Genomic DNA, 18,381 nt, shown 5'->3' on the forward strand with positions numbered 1-18,381 from the left:
ATCACACCTGTGGTCACTGCAGCAGCAGGTGAATCCACTTTGTCCAAAAGGGATCTATTCCATTCAATTGCAAATGATCTAGATAAGACAGAGAACTGCAGCACGGGGACATAGCCGAGTTGGTCAGGTTGAGTGGTGATGAGTTTGCTATTTGGATGAATAAAGAAAGTCAAAAGTGTGAAAGATAAAAAACAAAAGGAGGAAGTGTGAAAAGTGAATGGGCCAAATTGAGGTGCATATGAAGACGTATGCTTTCTTCCAATTCATTAAATCGGGCTAATATGAATCAGGTGAATTGAGTTCTGCTTTTGGAAACTGGGTTAAGAAGGGGTGCACCGTTCCTGGAGGTACTGCAATACCAGGTCAATGCGTGGAGTGGACAGAGCAAGCTCTTTTTCCATCTCCCTGTTCTAAAAATCCATTTAATATATGGTCCCCAGATAGGGGACGTATCAGATATTAAACTGATAAGAACAGATACTACACTTGATCTTAGCCAAAAGGCCGAGAAGCGATAACCAGAATTGGTTTGGGCCTCGAGTGGCACCCTGGCCTATGCCGGACACATCTTAGGGAGAGAGAGCGAGAGGGAGACAAACCCACGCCTACACAAGACATTTTGTCACCCAAGCCAACCCTTGAAAAGGCTGCTTTGCAGAGCCAAAACAAGAAGAATGGTGCGTTTTGCAGCCGCCGCCCACTGCAATGAATCTGAATAACTCCTCCTTTAGGGCGCAAGCAACTCCCCTCCCCCTTGCAGTCTTTCCAATTCACGATACAAAAAGACGGACAGGACAGGTTGCCTGACTTTCCGTCACTGCCACCCTTTGCCATCCTTACCCGTAGAAAGCCCTTTCATCATCCCCAAACCCTAATCTTTTCCCTTTCCTTCCCAGCCCCCAAACCCTGCCCTCTGTACCTTTCTCACCACCCGCTTCCCTTCTCCTGTCATCCCCCTACCACCCGGGAAAAAAAGAGATTGCCCCCTCCTTCCACTAGCCCACCCTCCCACCCAAAGAACAACTTCTTCTGCGCAGCTTGTTTTCTAGGCAGCAGCGCTATTGTGATGTCATCGGGGGGCATTGTGACAAGCCGCCAGTGTTCCGTCTCTTCATGTTGTGCACAGTTCAAACGGAAAATACATCAACAGGCAGACTACAGAAAAGCTTACTATCAAAGGTTAGAGGGGGGCTTTCTCAGAGGGCTTTTTACAGTTTTTCTATTCCCAATTAGCCGTTTAAGTGTACTTATTGAAAGTAGTAATTCTTTCATAGGCCGCCCTTTCTTAGTATTTGACGTTCCTTATATTGCGGTATGAGGCTTCGCAGTAGGTTGCAAACATTCATCACCCATGACTGTCCCCAATTGAGCTCAGAAGCTCAATGTCTATCATGACCTCTCTTTTAGAATGTCCAAGAGCAAGCAAACTATTCCTCCAGGAGAGGGCGCCAACAGACTACTAAAGAGATCATCATTACTCAAAGAAAACCCCAAAAACCAATGCATGATAGGAATAAACAGGTAACTTTCTTTGGAGTGGAAGCGGAGAGATCGCACCAGATGCCAATTCTAGATGTTATCACACCTGTGGTCACTGCAGCAGCAGGTGAATCCACTTTGTCCAAAAGGGATCTATTCCATTCAATTGCAAATGATCTAGATAAGACAGAGAACTGCAGCACGGGGACATAGCCGAGTTGGTCAGGTTGAGTGGTGATGAGTTTGCTATTTGGATGAATAAAGAAAGTCAAAAGTGTGAAAGATAAAAAACAAAAGGAGGAAGTGTGAAAAGTGAATGGGCCAAATTGAGGTGCATATGAAGACGTATGCTTTCTTCCAATTCATTAAATCGGGCTAATATGAATCAGGTGAATTGAGTTCTGCTTTTGGAAACTGGGTTAAGAAGGGGTGCACCGTTCCTGGAGGTACTGCAATACCAGGTCAATGCGTGGAGTGGACAGAGCAAGCTCTTTTTCCATCTCCCTGTTCTAAAAATCCATTTAATATATGGTCCCCAGATAGGGGACGTATCAGATATTAAACTGATAAGAACAGATACTACACTTGATCTTAGCCAAAAGGCCGAGAAGCGATAACCAGAATTGGTTTGGGCCTCGAGTGGCACCCTGGCCTATGCCGGACACATCTTAGGGAGAGAGAGCGAGAGGGAGACAAACCCACGCCTACACAAGACATTTTGTCACCCAAGCCAACCCTTGAAAAGGCTGCTTTGCAGAGCCAAAACAAGAAGAATGGTGCGTTTTGCAGCCGCCGCCCACTGCAATGAATCTGAATAACTCCTCCTTTAGGGCGCAAGCAACTCCCCTCCCCCTTGCAGTCTTTCCAATTCACGATACAAAAAGACGGACAGGACAGGTTGCCTGACTTTCCGTCACTGCCACCCTTTGCCATCCTTACCCGTAGAAAGCCCTTTCATCATCCCCAAACCCTAATCTTTTCCCTTTCCTTCCCAGCCCCCAAACCCTGCCCTCTGTACCTTTCTCACCACCCGCTTCCCTTCTCCTGTCATCCCCCTACCACCCGGGAAAAAAAGAGATTGCCCCCTCCTTCCACTAGCCCACCCTCCCACCCAAAGAACAACTTCTTCTGCGCAGCTTGTTTTCTAGGCAGCAGCGCTATTGTGATGTCATCGGGGGGCATTGTGACAAGCCGCCAGTGTTCCGTCTCTTCATGTTGTGCACAGTTCAAACGGAAAATACATCAACAGGCAGACTACAGAAAAGCTTACTATCAAAGGTTAGAGGGGGGCTTTCTCAGAGGGCTTTTTACAGTTTTTCTATTCCCAATTAGCCGTTTAAGTGTACTTATTGAAAGTAGTAATTCTTTCATAGGCCGCCCTTTCTTAGTATTTGACGTTCCTTATATTGCGGTATGAGGCTTCGCAGTAGGTTGCAAACATTCATCACCCATGACTGTCCCCAATTGAGCTCAGAAGCTCAATGTCTATCATGACCTCTCTTTTAGAATGTCCAAGAGCAAGCAAACTATTCCTCCAGGAGAGGGCGCCAACAGACTACTAAAGAGATCATCATTACTCAAAGAAAACCCCAAAAACCAATGCATGATAGGAATAAACAGGTAACTTTCTTTGGAGTGGAAGCGGAGAGATCGCACCAGATGCCAATTCTAGATGTTATCACACCTGTGGTCACTGCAGCAGCAGGTGAATCCACTTTGTCCAAAAGGGATCTATTCCATTCAATTGCAAATGATCTAGATAAGACAGAGAACTGCAGCACGGGGACATAGCCGAGTTGGTCAGGTTGAGTGGTGATGAGTTTGCTATTTGGATGAATAAAGAAAGTCAAAAGTGTGAAAGATAAAAAACAAAAGGAGGAAGTGTGAAAAGTGAATGGGCCAAATTGAGGTGCATATGAAGACGTATGCTTTCTTCCAATTCATTAAATCGGGCTAATATGAATCAGGTGAATTGAGTTCTGCTTTTGGAAACTGGGTTAAGAAGGGGTGCACCGTTCCTGGAGGTACTGCAATACCAGGTCAATGCGTGGAGTGGACAGAGCAAGCTCTTTTTCCATCTCCCTGTTCTAAAAATCCATTTAATATATGGTCCCCAGATAGGGGACGTATCAGATATTAAACTGATAAGAACAGATTTTTGATTTAATGAAGCTTTCCAAAGCACCGCAAAAAATGCATGACCGAAGTCACACCAAAAACAGTGCAAAGGCTAGGATTCGTGTGGACCCCTCCGTGAGGAGAGGGTCCCCAAAAATCAACCCCGTCCCTCCGAGCCAGAAGGCCACAGCAAGGGTCAGGGATCTTCGGTGCTCCCCCAAGCCGAAGCCTGGTTGAGCCTTGTCGTTGCTCCCAGCGTCCACCCAGGCATTTTACCCAAGTGGAGTAGAGAGCTACTAGTTGTTGGTTTCGCAGCCGAAACTGCCCGGACCGTCAACCGGTGTTGGTTTCTCAGCCCAAGGCTAACCGGACCTCCAACCGGGTGTTGGTTTCTCAGCCGAAGCTGACCCGGACCTCCAACCGGGTGTTGGTTTCTCAGCCGAAGCTGACCCAGACCTCCAACCGGGTGTTGGTTTCTCAGCCGAAGCTGACCCGGACCTCCAACCGGGTGTTGGTTTCTCAGCCCAAAGCTGAACGGACCTCCGACCATGATTATAAAAATTTCCCTTCCTAGCCAGAAGGCCGGGATAGAGCAATAAGCTCAGAAAGTATGAAAGGGCAAGGTACGGTGTGCTACAGAGCCCAAGGCTCGCCGGGGTCCCAAGCCAGCAAGCTCAGACTCACTCCAGGGTCGTCAGTCCTGGGGCACATTGCACCATAGCCCCACACTTACTCAGTCTAATAGCCTCGATCCTGGTAGGGCCATGTTTTCCTCTAGATGAATATACTATACATCAAGAGTACTAGCAAGCGCAACCTTCCAGTGTGCATTGCATCTGCCGAGCCTCACAGATACTACACTTGATCTTAGCCAAAAGGCCGAGAAGCGATAACCAGAATTGGTTTGGGCCTCGAGTGGCACCCTGGCCTATGCCGGACACATCTTAGGGAGAGAGAGCGAGAGGGAGACAAACCCACGCCTACACAAGACATTTTGTCACCCAAGCCAACCCTTGAAAAGGCTGCTTTGCAGAGCCAAAACAAGAAGAATGGTGCGTTTTGCAGCCGCCGCCCACTGCAATGAATCTGAATAACTCCTCCTTTAGGGCGCAAGCAACTCCCCTCCCCCTTGCAGTCTTTCCAATTCACGATACAAAAAGACGGACAGGACAGGTTGCCTGACTTTCCGTCACTGCCACCCTTTGCCATCCTTACCCGTAGAAAGCCCTTTCATCATCCCCAAACCCTAATCTTTTCCCTTTCCTTCCCAGCCCCCAAACCCTGCCCTCTGTACCTTTCTCACCACCCGCTTCCCTTCTCCTGTCATCCCCCTACCACCCGGGAAAAAAAGAGATTGCCCCCTCCTTCCACTAGCCCACCCTCCCACCCAAAGAACAACTTCTTCTGCGCAGCTTGTTTTCTAGGCAGCAGCGCTATTGTGATGTCATCGGGGGGCATTGTGACAAGCCGCCAGTGTTCCGTCTCTTCATGTTGTGCACAGTTCAAACGGAAAATACATCAACAGGCAGACTACAGAAAAGCTTACTATCAAAGGTTAGAGGGGGGCTTTCTCAGAGGGCTTTTTACAGTTTTTCTATTCCCAATTAGCCGTTTAAGTGTACTTATTGAAAGTAGTAATTCTTTCATAGGCCGCCCTTTCTTAGTATTTGACGTTCCTTATATTGCGGTATGAGGCTTCGCAGTAGGTTGCAAACATTCATCACCCATGACTGTCCCCAATTGAGCTCAGAAGCTCAATGTCTATCATGACCTCTCTTTTAGAATGTCCAAGAGCAAGCAAACTATTCCTCCAGGAGAGGGCGCCAACAGACTACTAAAGAGATCATCATTACTCAAAGAAAACCCCAAAAACCAATGCATGATAGGAATAAACAGGTAACTTTCTTTGGAGTGGAAGCGGAGAGATCGCACCAGATGCCAATTCTAGATGTTATCACACCTGTGGTCACTGCAGCAGCAGGTGAATCCACTTTGTCCAAAAGGGATCTATTCCATTCAATTGCAAATGATCTAGATAAGACAGAGAACTGCAGCACGGGGACATAGCCGAGTTGGTCAGGTTGAGTGGTGATGAGTTTGCTATTTGGATGAATAAAGAAAGTCAAAAGTGTGAAAGATAAAAAACAAAAGGAGGAAGTGTGAAAAGTGAATGGGCCAAATTGAGGTGCATATGAAGACGTATGCTTTCTTCCAATTCATTAAATCGGGCTAATATGAATCAGGTGAATTGAGTTCTGCTTTTGGAAACTGGGTTAAGAAGGGGTGCACCGTTCCTGGAGGTACTGCAATACCAGGTCAATGCGTGGAGTGGACAGAGCAAGCTCTTTTTCCATCTCCCTGTTCTAAAAATCCATTTAATATATGGTCCCCAGATAGGGGACGTATCAGATATTAAACTGATAAGAACAGATACTACACTTGATCTTAGCCAAAAGGCCGAGAAGCGATAACCAGAATTGGTTTGGGCCTCGAGTGGCACCCTGGCCTATGCCGGACACATCTTAGGGAGAGAGAGCGAGAGGGAAACAAACCCACGCCTACACAAGACATTTTGTCACCCAAGCCAACCCTTGAAAAGGCTGCTTTGCAGAGCCAAAACAAGAAGAATGGTGCGTTTTGCAGCCGCCGCCCACTGCAATGAATCTGAATAACTCCTCCTTTAGGGCGCAAGCAACTCCCCTCCCCCTTGCAGTCTTTCCAATTCACGATACAAAAAGACGGACAGGACAGGTTGCCTGACTTTCCGTCACTGCCACCCTTTGCCATCCTTACCCGTAGAAAGCCCTTTCATCATCCCCAAACCCTAATCTTTTCCCTTTCCTTCCCAGCCCCCAAACCCTGCCCTCTGTACCTTTCTCACCACCCGCTTCCCTTCTCCTGTCATCCCCCTACCACCCGGGAAAAAAAGAGATTGCCCCCTCCTTCCACTAGCCCACCCTCCCACCCAAAGAACAACTTCTTCTGCGCAGCTTGTTTTCTAGGCAGCAGCGCTATTGTGATGTCATCGGGGGGCATTGTGACAAGCCGCCAGTGTTCCGTCTCTTCATGTTGTGCACAGTTCAAACGGAAAATACATCAACAGGCAGACTACAGAAAAGCTTACTATCAAAGGTTAGAGGGGGGCTTTCTCAGAGGGCTTTTTACAGTTTTTCTATTCCCAATTAGCCGTTTAAGTGTACTTATTGAAAGTAGTAATTCTTTCATAGGCCGCCCTTTCTTAGTATTTGACGTTCCTTATATTGCGGTATGAGGCTTCGCAGTAGGTTGCAAACATTCATCACCCATGACTGTCCCCAATTGAGCTCAGAAGCTCAATGTCTATCATGACCTCTCTTTTAGAATGTCCAAGAGCAAGCAAACTATTCCTCCAGGAGAGGGCGCCAACAGACTACTAAAGAGATCATCATTACTCAAAGAAAACCCCAAAAACCAATGCATGATAGGAATAAACAGGTAACTTTCTTTGGAGTGGAAGCGGAGAGATCGCACCAGATGCCAATTCTAGATGTTATCACACCTGTGGTCACTGCAGCAGCAGATGAATCCACTTTGTCCAAAAGGGATCTATTCCATTCAATTGCAAATGATCTAGATAAGACAGAGAACTGCAGCACGGGGACATAGCCGAGTTGGTCAGGTTGAGTGGTGATGAGTTTGCTATTTGGATGAATAAAGAAAGTCAAAAGTGTGAAAGATAAAAAACAAAAGGAGGAAGTGTGAAAAGTGAATGGGCCAAATTGAGGTGCATATGAAGACGTATGCTTTCTTCCAATTCATTAAATCGGGCTAATATGAATCAGGTGAATTGAGTTCTGCTTTTGGAAACTGGGTTAAGAAGGGGTGCACCGTTCCTGGAGGTACTGCAATACCAGGTCAATGCGTGGAGTGGACAGAGCAAGCTCTTTTTCCATCTCCCTGTTCTAAAAATCCATTTAATATATGGTCCCCAGATAGGGGACGTATCAGATATTAAACTGATAAGAACAGATACTACACTTGATCTTAGCCAAAAGGCCGAGAAGCGATAACCAGAATTGGTTTGGGCCTCGAGTGGCACCCTGGCCTATGCCGGACACATCTTAGGGAGAGAGAGCGAGAGGGAGACAAACCCACGCCTACACAAGACATTTTGTCACCCAAGCCAACCCTTGAAAAGGCTGCTTTGCAGAGCCAAAACAAGAAGAATGGTGCGTTTTGCAGCCGCCGCCCACTGCAATGAATCTGAATAACTCCTCCTTTAGGGCGCAAGCAACTCCCCTCCCCCTTGCAGTCTTTCCAATTCACGATACAAAAAGAAGGACAGGACAGGTTGCCTGACTTTCCGTCACTGCCACCCTTTGCCATCCTTACCCGTAGAAAGCCCTTTCATCATCCCCAAACCCTAATCTTTTCCCTTTCCTTCCCAGCCCCCAAACCCTGCCCTCTGTACCTTTCTCACCACCCGCTTCCCTTCTCCTGTCATCCCCCTACCACCCGGGAAAAAAAGAGATTGCCCCCTCCTTCCACTAGCCCACCCTCCCACCCAAAGAACAACTTCTTCTGCGCAGCTTGTTTTCTAGGCAGCAGCGCTATTGTGATGTCATCGGGGGGCATTGTGACAAGCCGCCAGTGTTCCGTCTCTTCATGTTGTGCACAGTTCAAACGGAAAATACATCAACAGGCAGACTACAGAAAAGCTTACTATCAAAGGTTAGAGGGGGGCTTTCTCAGAGGGCTTTTTACAGTTTTTCTATTCCCAATTAGCCGTTTAAGTGTACTTATTGAAAGTAGTAATTCTTTCATAGGCCGCCCTTTCTTAGTATTTGACGTTCCTTATATTGCGGTATGAGGCTTCGCAGTAGGTTGCAAACATTCATCACCCATGACTGTCCCCAATTGAGCTCAGAAGCTCAATGTCTATCATGACCTCTCTTTTAGAATGTCCAAGAGCAAGCAAACTATTCCTCCAGGAGAGGGCGCCAACAGACTACTAAAGAGATCATCATTACTCAAAGAAAACCCCAAAAACCAATGCATGATAGGAATAAACAGGTAACTTTCTTTGGAGTGGAAGCGGAGAGATCGCACCAGATGCCAATTCTAGATGTTATCACACCTGTGGTCACTGCAGCAGCAGGTGAATCCACTTTGTCCAAAAGGGATCTATTCCATTCAATTGCAAATGATCTAGATAAGACAGAGAACTGCAGCACGGGGACATAGCCGAGTTGGTCAGGTTGAGTGGTGATGAGTTTGCTATTTGGATGAATAAAGAAAGTCAAAAGTGTGAAAGATAAAAAACAAAAGGAGGAAGTGTGAAAAGTGAATGGGCCAAATTGAGGTGCATATGAAGACGTATGCTTTCTTCCAATTCATTAAATCGGGCTAATATGAATCAGGTGAATTGAGTTCTGCTTTTGGAAACTGGGTTAAGAAGGGGTGCACCGTTCCTGGAGGTACTGCAATACCAGGTCAATGCGTGGAGTGGACAGAGCAAGCTCTTTTTCCATCTCCCTGTTCTAAAAATCCATTTAATATATGGTCCCCAGATAGGGGACGTATCAGATATTAAACTGATAAGAACAGATACTACACTTGATCTTAGCCAAAAGGCCGAGAAGCGATAACCAGAATTGGTTTGGGCCTCGAGTGGCACCCTGGCCTATGCCGGACACATCTTAGGGAGAGAGAGCGAGAGGGAGACAAACCCACGCCTACACAAGACATTTTGTCACCCAAGCCAACCCTTGAAAAGGCTGCTTTGCAGAGCCAAAACAAGAAGAATGGTGCGTTTTGCAGCCGCCGCCCACTGCAATGAATCTGAATAACTCCTCCTTTAGGGCGCAAGCAACTCCCCTCCCCCTTGCAGTCTTTCCAATTCACGATACAAAAAGACGGACAGGACAGGTTGCCTGACTTTCCGTCACTGCCACCCTTTGCCATCCTTACCCGTAGAAAGCCCTTTCATCATCCCCAAACCCTAATCTTTTCCCTTTCCTTCCCAGCCCCCAAACCCTGCCCTCTGTACCTTTCTCACCACCCGCTTCCCTTCTCCTGTCATCCCCCTACCACCCGGGAAAAAAAGAGATTGCCCCCTCCTTCCACTAGCCCACCCTCCCACCCAAAGAACAACTTCTTCTGCGCAGCTTGTTTTCTAGGCAGCAGCGCTATTGTGATGTCATCGGGGGGCATTGTGACAAGCCGCCAGTGTTCCGTCTCTTCATGTTGTGCACAGTTCAAACGGAAAATACATCAACAGGCAGACTACAGAAAAGCTTACTATCAAAGGTTAGAGGGGGGCTTTCTCAGAGGGCTTTTTACAGTTTTTCTATTCCCAATTAGCCGTTTAAGTGTACTTATTGAAAGTAGTAATTCTTTCATAGGCCGCCCTTTCTTAGTATTTGACGTTCCTTATATTGCGGTATGAGGCTTCGCAGTAGGTTGCAAACATTCATCACCCATGACTGTCCCCAATTGAGCTCAGAAGCTCAATGTCTATCATGACCTCTCTTTTAGAATGTCCAAGAGCAAGCAAACTATTCCTCCAGGAGAGGGCGCCAACAGACTACTAAAGAGATCATCATTACTCAAAGAAAACCCCAAAAACCAATGCATGATAGGAATAAACAGGTAACTTTCTTTGGAGTGGAAGCGGAGAGATCGCACCAGATGCCAATTCTAGATGTTATCACACCTGTGGTCACTGCAGCAGCAGGTGAATCCACTTTGTCCAAAAGGGATCTATTCCATTCAATTGCAAATGATCTAGATAAGACAGAGAACTGCAGCACGGGGACATAGCCGAGTTGGTCAGGTTGAGTGGTGATGAGTTTGCTATTTGGATGAATAAAGAAAGTCAAAAGTGTGAAAGATAAAAAACAAAAGGAGGAAGTGTGAAAAGTGAATGGGCCAAATTGAGGTGCATATGAAGACGTATGCTTTCTTCCAATTCATTAAATCGGGCTAATATGAATCAGGTGAATTGAGTTCTGCTTTTGGAAACTGGGTTAAGAAGGGGTGCACCGTTCCTGGAGGTACTGCAATACCAGGTCAATGCGTGGAGTGGACAGAGCAAGCTCTTTTTCCATCTCCCTGTTCTAAAAATCCATTTAATATATGGTCCCCAGATAGGGGACGTATCAGATATTAAACTGATAAGAACAGATACTACACTTGATCTTAGCCAAAAGGCCGAGAAGCGATAACCAGAATTGGTTTGGGCCTCGAGTGGCACCCTGGCCTATGCCGGACACATCTTAGGGAGAGAGAGCGAGAGGGAGACAAACCCACGCCTACACAAGACATTTTGTCACCCAAGCCAACCCTTGAAAAGGCTGCTTTGCAGAGCCAAAACAAGAAGAATGGTGCGTTTTGCAGCCGCCGCCCACTGCAATGAATCTGAATAACTCCTCCTTTAGGGCGCAAGCAACTCCCCTCCCCCTTGCAGTCTTTCCAATTCACGATACAAAAAGACGGACAGGACAGGTTGCCTGACTTTCCGTCACTGCCACCCTTTGCCATCCTTACCCGTAGAAAGCCCTTTCATCATCCCCAAACCCTAATCTTTTCCCTTTCCTTCCCAGCCCCCAAACCCTGCCCTCTGTACCTTTCTCACCACCCGCTTCCCTTCTCCTGTCATCCCCCTACCACCCGGGAAAAAAAGAGATTGCCCCCTCCTTCCACTAGCCCACCCTCCCACCCAAAGAACAACTTCTTCTGCGCAGCTTGTTTTCTAGGCAGCAGCGCTATTGTGATGTCATCGGGGGGCATTGTGACAAGCCGCCAGTGTTCCGTCTCTTCATGTTGTGCACAGTTCAAACGGAAAATACATCAACAGGCAGACTACAGAAAAGCTTACTATCAAAGGTTAGAGGGGGGCTTTCTCAGAGGGCTTTTTACAGTTTTTCTATTCCCAATTAGCCGTTTAAGTGTACTTATTGAAAGTAGTAATTCTTTCATAGGCCGCCCTTTCTTAGTATTTGACGTTCCTTATATTGCGGTATGAGGCTTCGCAGTAGGTTGCAAACATTCATCACCCATGACTGTCCCCAATTGAGCTCAGAAGCTCAATGTCTATCATGACCTCTCTTTTAGAATGTCCAAGAGCAAGCAAACTATTCCTCCAGGAGAGGGCGCCAACAGACTACTAAAGAGATCATCATTACTCAAAGAAAACCCCAAAAACCAATGCATGATAGGAATAAACAGGTAACTTTCTTTGGAGTGGAAGCGGAGAGATCGCACCAGATGCCAATTCTAGATGTTATCACACCTGTGGTCACTGCAGCAGCAGGTGAATCCACTTTGTCCAAAAGGGATCTATTCCATTCAATTGCAAATGATCTAGATAAGACAGAGAACTGCAGCACGGGGACATAGCCGAGTTGGTCAGGTTGAGTGGTGATGAGTTTGCTATTTGGATGAATAAAGAAAGTCAAAAGTGTGAAAGATAAAAAACAAAAGGAGGAAGTGTGAAAAGTGAATGGGCCAAATTGAGGTGCATATGAAGACGTATGCTTTCTTCCAATTCATTAAATCGGGCTAATATGAATCAGGTGAATTGAGTTCTGCTTTTGGAAACTGGGTTAAGAAGGGGTGCACCGTTCCTGGAGGTACTGCAATACCAGGTCAATGCGTGGAGTGGACAGAGCAAGCTCTTTTTCCATCTCCCTGTTCTAAAAATCCATTTAATATATGGTCCCCAGATAGGGGACGTATCAGATATTAAACTGATAAGAACAGATACTACACTTGATCTTAGCCAAAAGGCCGAGAAGCGATAACCAGAATTGGTTTGGGCCTCGAGTGGCACCCTGGCCTATGCCGGACACATCTTAGGGAGAGAGAGCGAGAGGGAGACAAACCCACGCCTACACAAGACATTTTGTCACCCAAGCCAACCCTTGAAAAGGCTGCTTTGCAGAGCCAAAACAAGAAGAATGGTGCGTTTTGCAGCCGCCGCCCACTGCAATGAATCTGAATAACTCCTCCTTTAGGGCGCAAGCAACTCCCCTCCCCCTTGCAGTCTTTCCAATTCACGATACAAAAAGACGGACAGGACAGGTTGCCTGACTTTCCGTCACTGCCACCCTTTGCCATCCTTACCCGTAGAAAGCCCTTTCATCATCCCCAAACCCTAATCTTTTCCCTTTCCTTCCCAGCCCCCAAACCCTGCCCTCTGTACCTTTCTCACCACCCGCTTCCCTTCTCCTGTCATCCCCCTACCACCCAGGAAAAAAAGAGATTGCCCCCTCCTTCCACTAGCCCACCCTCCCACCCAAAGAACAACTTCTTCTGCGCAGCTTGTTTTCTAGGCAGCAGCGCTATTGTGATGTCATCGGGGGGCATTGTGACAAGCCGCCAGTGTTCCGTCTCTTCATGTTGTGCACAGTTCAAACGGAAAATACATCAACAGGCAGACTACAGAAAAGCTTACTATCAAAGGTTAGAGGGGGGCTTTCTCAGAGGGCTTTTTACAGTTTTTCTATTCCCAATTAGCCGTTTAAGTGTACTTATTGAAAGTAGTAATTCTTTCATAGGCCGCCCTTTCTTAGTATTTGACGTTCCTTATATTGCGGTATGAGGCTTCGCAGTAGGTTGCAAACATTCATCACCCATGACTGTCCCCAATTGAGCTCAGAAGCTCAATGTCTATCATGACCTCTCTTTTAGAATGTCCAAGAGCAAGCAAACTATTCCTCCAGGAGAGGGCGCCAACAGACTACTAAAGAGATCATCATTACTCAAAGAAAACCCCAAAAACCAATGCATGATAGGAATAAACAGGTAACTTTCTTTGGAGTGGAAGCGGAGAGATCGCACCAGATGCCAATTCTAGATGTTATCACACCTGTGGTCACTGCAGCAGCAGGTGAATCCACTTTGTCCAAAAGGGATCTATTCCATTCAATTGCAAATGATCTAGATAAGACAGAGAACTGCAGCACGGGGACATAGCCGAGTTGGTCAGGTTGAGTGGTGATGAGTTTGCTATTTGGATGAATAAAGAAAGTCAAAAGTGTGAAAGATAAAAAACAAAAGGAGGAAGTGTGAAAAGTGAATGGGCCAAATTGAGGTGCATATGAAGACGTATGCTTTCTTCCAATTCATTAAATCGGGCTAATATGAATCAGGTGAATTGAGTTCTGCTTTTGGAAACTGGGTTAAGAAGGGGTGCACCGTTCCTGGAGGTACTGCAATACCAGGTCAATGCGTGGAGTGGACAGAGCAAGCTCTTTTTCCATCTCCCTGTTCTAAAAATCCATTTAATATATGGTCCCCAGATAGGGGACGTATCAGATATTAAACTGATAAGAACAGATACTACACTTGATCTTAGCCAAAAGGCCGAGAAGCGATAACCAGAATTGGTTTGGGCCTCGAGTGGCACCCTGGCCTATGCCGGACACATCTTAGGGAGAGAGAGCGAGAGGGAGACAAACCCACGCCTACACAAGACATTTTGTCACCCAAGCCAACCCTTGAAAAGGCTGCTTTGCAGAGCCAAAACAAGAAGAATGGTGCGTTTTGCAGCCGCCGCCCACTGCAATGAATCTGAATAACTCCTCCTTTAGGGCGCAAGCAACTCCCCTCCCCCTTGCAGTCTTTCCAATTCACGATACAAAAAGACGGACAGGACAGGTTGCCTGACTTTCCGTCACTGCCACCCTTTGCCATCCTTACCCGTAGAAAGCCCTTTCATCATCCCCAAACCCTAATCTTTTCCCTTTCCTTCCCAGCCCCCAAACCCTGCCCTCTGTACCTTTCTCACCACCCGCTTCCCTTCTCCTGTCATCCCCCTACCACCCGGGAAAAAAAGAGATTGCCCCCTCCTTCCACTAGCCCACCCTCCCACCCAAAGAACAACTTCTTCTGCGCAGCTTGTTTTCTAGGCAGCAGCGCTATTGTGATGTCATCGGGGGGCATTGTGACAAGCCGCCAGTGTTCCGTCTCTTCATGTTGTGCACAGTTCAAACGGAAAATACATCAACAGGCAGACTACAGAAAAGCTTACTATCAAAGGTTAGAGGGGGGCTTTCTCAGAGGGCTTTTTACAGTTTTTCTATTCCCAATTAGCCGTTTAAGTGTACTTATTGAAAGTAGTAATTCTTTCATAGGCCGCCCTTTCTTAGTATTTGACGTTCCTTATATTGCGGTATGAGGCTTCGCAGTAGGTTGCAAACATTCATCACCCATGACTGTCCCCAATTGAGCTCAGAAGCTCAATGTCTATCATGACCTCTCTTTTAGAATGTCCAAGAGCAAGCAAACTATTCCTCCAGGAGAGGGCGCCAACAGACTACTAAAGAGATCATCATTACTCAAAGAAAACCCCAAAAACCAATGCATGATAGGAATAAACAGGTAACTTTCTTTGGAGTGGAAGCGGAGAGATCGCACCAGATGCCAATTCTAGATGTTATCACACCTGTGGTCACTGCAGCAGCAGGTGAATCCACTTTGTCCAAAAGGGATCTATTCCATTCAATTGCAAATGATCTAGATAAGACAGAGAACTGCAGCACGGGGACATAGCCGAGTTGGTCAGGTTGAGTGGTGATGAGTTTGCTATTTGGATGAATAAAGAAAGTCAAAAGTGTGAAAGATAAAAAACAAAAGGAGGAAGTGTGAAAAGTGAATGGGCCAAATTGAGGTGCATATGAAGACGTATGCTTTCTTCCAATTCATTAAATCGGGCTAATATGAATCAGGTGAATTGAGTTCTGCTTTTGGAAACTGGGTTAAGAAGGGGTGCACCGTTCCTGGAGGTACTGCAATACCAGGTCAATGCGTGGAGTGGACAGAGCAAGCTCTTTTTCCATCTCCCTGTTCTAAAAATCCATTTAATATATGGTCCCCAGATAGGGGACGTATCAGATATTAAACTGATAAGAACAGATACTACACTTGATCTTAGCCAAAAGGCCGAGAAGCGATAACCAGAATTGGTTTGGGCCTCGAGTGGCACCCTGGCCTATGCCGGACACATCTTAGGGAGAGAGAGCGAGAGGGAGACAAACCCACGCCTACACAAGACATTTTGTCACCCAAGCCAACCCTTGAAAAGGCTGCTTTGCAGAGCCAAAACAAGAAGAATGGTGCGTTTTGCAGCCGCCGCCCACTGCAATGAATCTGAATAACTCCTCCTTTAGGGCGCAAGCAACTCCCCTCCCCCTTGCAGTCTTTCCAATTCACGATACAAAAAGACGGACAGGACAGGTTGCCTGACTTTCCGTCACTGCCACCCTTTGCCATCCTTACCCGTAGAAAGCCCTTTCATCATCCCCAAACCCTAATCTTTTCCCTTTCCTTCCCAGCCCCCAAACCCTGCCCTCTGTACCTTTCTCACCACCCGCTTCCCTTCTCCTGTCATCCCCCTACCACCCGGGAAAAAAAGAGATTGCCCCCTCCTTCCACTAGCCCACCCTCCCACCCAAAGAACAACTTCTTCTGCGCAGCTTGTTTTCTAGGCAGCAGCGCTATTGTGATGTCATCGGGGGGCATTGTGACAAGCCGCCAGTGTTCCGTCTCTTCATGTTGTGCACAGTTCAAACGGAAAATACATCAACAGGCAGACTACAGAAAAGCTTACTATCAAAGGTTAGAGGGGGGCTTTCTCAGAGGGCTTTTTACAGTTTTTCTATTCCCAATTAGCCGTTTAAGTGTACTTATTGAAAGTAGTAATTCTTTCATAGGCCGCCCTTTCTTAGTATTTGACGTTCCTTATATTGCGGTATGAGGCTTCGCAGTAGGTTGCAAACATTCATCACCCATGACTGTCCCCAATTGAGCTCAGAAGCTCAATGTCTATCATGACCTCTCTTTTAGAATGTCCAAGAGCAAGCAAACTATTCCTCCAGGAGAGGGCGCCAACAGACTACTAAAGAGATCATCATTACTCAAAGAAAACCCCAAAAACCAATGCATGATAGGAATAAACAGGTAACTTTCTTTGGAGTGGAAGCGGAGAGATCGCACCAGATGCCAATTCTAGATGTTATCACACCTGTGGTCACTGCAGCAGCAGGTGAATCCACTTTGTCCAAAAGGGATCTATTCCATTCAATTGCAAATGATCTAGATAAGACAGAGAACTGCAGCACGGGGACATAGCCGAGTTGGTCAGGTTGAGTGGTGATGAGTTTGCTATTTGGATGAATAAAGAAAGTCAAAAGTGTGAAAGATAAAAAACAAAAGGAGGAAGTGTGAAAAGTGAATGGGCCAAATTGAGGTGCATATGAAGACGTATGCTTTCTTCCAATTCATTAAATCGGGCTAATATGAATCAGGTGAATTGAGTTCTGCTTTTGGAAACTGGGTTAAGAAGGGGTGCACCGTTCCTGGAGGTACTGCAATACCAGGTCAATGCGTGGAGTGGACAGAGCAAGCTCTTTTTCCATCTCCCTGTTCTAAAAATCCATTTAATATATGGTCCCCAGATAGGGGACGTATCAGATATTAAACTGATAAGAACAGATACTACACTTGATCTTAGCCAAAAGGCCGAGAAGCGATAACCAGAATTGGTTTGGGCCTCGAGTGGCACCCTGGCCTATGCCGGACACATCTTAGGGAGAGAGAGCGAGAGGGAGACAAACCCACGCCTACACAAGACATTTTGTCACCCAAGCCAACCCTTGAAAAGGCTGCTTTGCAGAGCCAAAACAAGAAGAATGGTGCGTTTTGCAGCCGCCGCCCACTGCAATGAATCTGAATAACTCCTCCTTTAGGGCGCAAGCAACTCCCCTCCCCCTTGCAGTCTTTCCAATTCACGATACAAAAAGACGGACAGGACAGGTTGCCTGACTTTCCGTCACTGCCACCCTTTGCCATCCTTACCCGTAGAAAGCCCTTTCATCATCCCCAAACCCTAATCTTTTCCCTTTCCTTCCCAGCCCCCAAACCCTGCCCTCTGTACCTTTCTCACCACCCGCTTCCCTTCTCCTGTCATCCCCCTACCACCCGGGAAAAAAAGAGATTGCCCCCTCCTTCCACTAGCCCACCCTCCCACCCAAAGAACAACTTCTTCTGCGCAGCTTGTTTTCTAGGCAGCAGCGCTATTGTGATGTCATCGGGGGGCATTGTGACAAGCCGCCAGTGTTCCGTCTCTTCATGTTGTGCACAGTTCAAACGGAAAATACATCAACAGGCAGACTACAGAAAAGCTTACTATCAAAGGTTAGAGGGGGGCTTTCTCAGAGGGCTTTTTACAGTTTTTCTATTCCCAATTAGCCGTTTAAGTGTACTTATTGAAAGTAGTAATTCTTTCATAGGCCGCCCTTTCTTAGTATTTGACGTTCCTTATATTGCGGTATGAGGCTTCGCAGTAGGTTGCAAACATTCATCACCCATGACTGTCCCCAATTGAGCTCAGAAGCTCAATGTCTATCATGACCTCTCTTTTAGAATGTCCAAGAGCAAGCAAACTATTCCTCCAGGAGAGGGCGCCAACAGACTACTAAAGAGATCATCATTACTCAAAGAAAACCCCAAAAACCAATGCATGATAGGAATAAACAGGTAACTTTCTTTGGAGTGGAAGCGGAGAGATCGCACCAGATGCCAATTCTAGATGTTATCACACCTGTGGTCACTGCAGCAGCAGGTGAATCCACTTTGTCCAAAAGGGATCTATTCCATTCAATTGCAAATGATCTAGATAAGACAGAGAACTGCAGCACGGGGACATAGCCGAGTTGGTCAGGTTGAGTGGTGATGAGTTTGCTATTTGGATGAATAAAGAAAGTCAAAAGTGTGAAAGATAAAAAACAAAAGGAGGAAGTG

The 18,381-nt window shown here is 46.6% G+C and overlaps 11 non-coding genes and 1 pseudogene across 11 annotated transcripts; all 12 read right to left on the minus strand.

Moving 5' to 3' along the window:
* Positions 1 to 325: 325 nt before the first annotated feature.
* LOC142267153 (U2 spliceosomal RNA) lies at positions 326 to 516 on the minus strand. Its single transcript, XR_012733095.1, has one exon. It is a non-coding gene; the product is annotated as a U2 spliceosomal RNA (small nuclear RNA).
* Positions 517 to 1,903: 1,387 nt separating this feature from the next.
* LOC142267154 (U2 spliceosomal RNA) lies at positions 1,904 to 2,094 on the minus strand. Its single transcript, XR_012733096.1, has one exon. It is a non-coding gene; the product is annotated as a U2 spliceosomal RNA (small nuclear RNA).
* Positions 2,095 to 3,481: 1,387 nt separating this feature from the next.
* On the minus strand, positions 3,482 to 3,674 carry LOC142267169 (U2 spliceosomal RNA). Its single transcript, XR_012733109.1, has one exon. It is a non-coding gene; the product is annotated as a U2 spliceosomal RNA (small nuclear RNA).
* A 609-nt stretch (positions 3,675 to 4,283) lies between these two features.
* Positions 4,284 to 4,488, minus strand: LOC142267176 (U2 spliceosomal RNA; annotated as a pseudogene).
* A 1,387-nt stretch (positions 4,489 to 5,875) lies between these two features.
* Positions 5,876 to 6,066, minus strand: LOC142267156 (U2 spliceosomal RNA). Its single transcript, XR_012733097.1, has one exon. It is a non-coding gene; the product is annotated as a U2 spliceosomal RNA (small nuclear RNA).
* Positions 6,067 to 7,453: 1,387 nt separating this feature from the next.
* On the minus strand, positions 7,454 to 7,644 carry LOC142267157 (U2 spliceosomal RNA). Its single transcript, XR_012733098.1, has one exon. It is a non-coding gene; the product is annotated as a U2 spliceosomal RNA (small nuclear RNA).
* A 1,387-nt stretch (positions 7,645 to 9,031) lies between these two features.
* On the minus strand, positions 9,032 to 9,222 carry LOC142267159 (U2 spliceosomal RNA). Its single transcript, XR_012733100.1, has one exon. It is a non-coding gene; the product is annotated as a U2 spliceosomal RNA (small nuclear RNA).
* Positions 9,223 to 10,609: 1,387 nt separating this feature from the next.
* LOC142267160 (U2 spliceosomal RNA) lies at positions 10,610 to 10,800 on the minus strand. Its single transcript, XR_012733101.1, has one exon. It is a non-coding gene; the product is annotated as a U2 spliceosomal RNA (small nuclear RNA).
* A 1,387-nt stretch (positions 10,801 to 12,187) lies between these two features.
* On the minus strand, positions 12,188 to 12,378 carry LOC142267161 (U2 spliceosomal RNA). Its single transcript, XR_012733102.1, has one exon. It is a non-coding gene; the product is annotated as a U2 spliceosomal RNA (small nuclear RNA).
* A 1,387-nt stretch (positions 12,379 to 13,765) lies between these two features.
* Positions 13,766 to 13,956, minus strand: LOC142267162 (U2 spliceosomal RNA). The gene has a single exon (XR_012733103.1). It is a non-coding gene; the product is annotated as a U2 spliceosomal RNA (small nuclear RNA).
* A 1,387-nt stretch (positions 13,957 to 15,343) lies between these two features.
* On the minus strand, positions 15,344 to 15,534 carry LOC142267163 (U2 spliceosomal RNA). The gene has a single exon (XR_012733104.1). It is a non-coding gene; the product is annotated as a U2 spliceosomal RNA (small nuclear RNA).
* Positions 15,535 to 16,921: 1,387 nt separating this feature from the next.
* LOC142267164 (U2 spliceosomal RNA) lies at positions 16,922 to 17,112 on the minus strand. Its single transcript, XR_012733105.1, has one exon. It is a non-coding gene; the product is annotated as a U2 spliceosomal RNA (small nuclear RNA).
* Positions 17,113 to 18,381: the final 1,269 nt, after the last annotated feature.

The sequence above is a fragment of the Anomaloglossus baeobatrachus genome, unplaced genomic scaffold, assembly GCF_048569485.1.
Source record: "Anomaloglossus baeobatrachus isolate aAnoBae1 unplaced genomic scaffold, aAnoBae1.hap1 Scaffold_2936, whole genome shotgun sequence".
Classification (NCBI taxonomy): Eukaryota; Metazoa; Chordata; class Amphibia; order Anura; family Aromobatidae; genus Anomaloglossus; species Anomaloglossus baeobatrachus.